Here is a 2,952-nt window from a genome sequence, read left to right on the forward strand (position 1 = left end):
TATCAGCTTCCCAAACCACAACTTGGGAGGAAGTAATTGTAGAGGAATCAGTGCAGGATAACTCCGAGGCGTCCACTCAAGAGCTTGCACAAACTACCTCTTCCAATAACGGGAGTACGACAAAAGATGTATATGCACAGGAAGAGTTGTTTGGACAATATTTTGAAATTATCCAGAAGGTATGAATATAATGGCAAATTACTTCATCAATATTCAAATTGTTTATAATAGTATCTAAAATTAGTAACTAGTGAACACATATGGCGTTCAAATTTAATTTAACTGTTTAAACAAGTGTCAACGCTATTGAAAATCCTAAAAAATATTTCAAGTGTGCTAAATTCCATGCAAATTCGTCCAGTCCTTTCTGAGTAAAGAGGAGGTCTCGTATGGTTCGGTTTCTATAATTTTAATCACCGATAAGAAAAAGTTTTAGCTTTGAACATAAGATGACAATGGTCTTGTGTATGTATGTGTATAGTGCATGTGCAAGGTGTGTACACACCCTGCAAGAAATTGTGCGACTAAGCTCTAAAGAGAGTATTCCGAGATTACTCTCAATCGGGCACATTTTGGCATTAATTAGTCGCAAATAGTCTCATACGGGTACTAATGGAGATCAATTAGTCCCCGACTCATATCTAAAGGGTACTATTAACGATTTAATGATATGTATCACGGCCATGTGATAGTCGAATTGCTGTTGCTTGGCTGCCGCTGCGCTGTCGTTGTGCTTTCACAAATTGTTTTTTAACTGTCTGGTTGCTTTCGAAATTTTACAGCAAAACGACAGCCAAAGCATTTGCTTTTTTCCGAATTGCTGTTGCTTTGCTTTCGATATCATACATGCCGAAGTCATTCCAAATAAATAAGTTTTACGAAAATGAATTCGATTACTTAGATGAGTATATGGAGGTATTAAAGCCTTTAGCTGATGCAGTTGATTTTTTGCAAGGCGATAAAAAAATGGTATATGGTTACCTTTTGCCGACACTCGCAACTATTTTTACAAAGTACAATAATTTAATAAAAGCTGAAAGACTCGTATATTTTTGCCAAATAGTTTCCTCTTTGACTGACGCGATAAAAGAAAGATTTAAGAAATACTTCGAACTTAAGGAAGATGTGAGTGATGCTATAACTGCCTCTGCATTATGCCCCGATGTGAAACTTCAATGGGTTAATGCTCTTAATCCAGAATTCAGCGACGCGAAAGTAGCGGAATTGAGCAATATGGTCAGAAAAATTATTTCAACGACTTTGGACGCAAAAGTAATTAAGAATTATGTTTAAGATAGATGCATCAAATATTATAAACTGTCAAAACATTATCACAAATGATTTTATTTCTGAAACAATTTTAGATGAAGTCACGCCGTCTGCTAATGTTATTAGTCAGTCGCAAAGAGAATACTGCAATTATATCTCAGACCCAAGCACTGATATTGAAATGCTATGCAAGTACCCGTCGTTGAAGAAGTGTTATCTTAAATTCAACACACCATTGCCATCATCAGCGGCAGTTGAAAGACTTTTCTCTTCGGCAACGATTTTAAATGCACCTCGACGTGGATCGCTGTCAGATGATAACTTCGAGAAGCTTTTATTGTTGAAAGTCAATCCTTTTTAAAAGTATTTTTAAAAATGCGAAAAATTATGAGACACATATACTTATATAATGACGAAGAAAATAGTGTTTTTCGCAATATATGCAAAGTTTTTCATTCTTTTTTTTCGATAATTACAAAACGCTTAAAAAGGTATTAGCTTATTTTACGTTTAAAAATTTCAAGACTTTAACACATAACGACGCTTAACACGTCTTGTGAATCCCCTATATGTCTTTGACCATTTAACTATATCGTTGTGTATTTGGGTAAAATTAAAATATATTTTACTGTTCAATACTGGAGTTAGTGTGAAACAAATATTAATGATTTATTGTTAGTATGCAAATGAGAACTACAATTATGAACTTATTGAGCATCTCTCTTTCAAAAACAAAAGACATTTTGCTTGTTCAAATTTCGATTCTAAGAAGAAAATGTTTTTAAACAAACAAAACGTTAATAATAAAATTTGAAGGATTTTAGTTATTGCGTATGGCAGCATTAAATGTCACAATCTGCTTAATTGTCAGGTTGTTGATATGGCGACGAAAAAGTGACAATGGAACTGAGTTAATACTTACAGTGGGATAAATTTAAAACCTCTAATATAAATTAGTTATGATTTTTTTATATTTTTTTACCTACAAAAATTTAATGAGCTACAAAACTGCATACCAAAAATTTTTCTGAAAATTCTTAATAAACGTTTAAAATTTTCGGCTGCAAATGTTAAAGTTTGCTGAATTTTAATAATTTGTGTACGAAGTGTGAAATGTGGATTTATGTGGCGCTGGTTAGGTAAAGTCTTAGACTTTTAAAAAAAAATATAAACAATAGTTGAACAAAATAAAATAGCCAAAACTAGTCAAAAAGTAACTTGACTTAATCAGCTGACCACAAGGGTATGTGTATGTATAATTATCATTAATCGTCAATATAATTTTAAATTACATAAACCCAGTTACAGCACTTTTTTTGTATTCGACGCTTCCAGAAATCACGTAATAAAAATAAATGAAAGCAGTTTTGATTAATATTACATAAACTGGAAACTGTTAAAAATAATCCCGCTTATGCACACAGATTTTAAAACCTATTTAGTTCCCAAAATGTCTGTTTGCAACAGATAACAATAACAAGTAATTCTTAGCAAAAAAAACCGACTTCAACTCTCATTAAAAAAAAAAATATATATATATATATATATATATATATATATATATCTCATAATCCACTGATGGGATCTTAACCAGATTAGTATAGGACCACCTCTGAGACACTACCTTTCCAATGCAAATTATCGAAATCGGTTGACGTGGTCCAAAGTTATGCGGTAACATAC

Source organism: Rhagoletis pomonella, unplaced genomic scaffold (genome assembly GCF_013731165.1).
Source record: "Rhagoletis pomonella isolate Grant_MI unplaced genomic scaffold, Rhpom_1.0 Rhpom_scaffold_00010, whole genome shotgun sequence".
NCBI classification, from domain to species: domain Eukaryota; kingdom Metazoa; phylum Arthropoda; class Insecta; order Diptera; family Tephritidae; genus Rhagoletis; species Rhagoletis pomonella.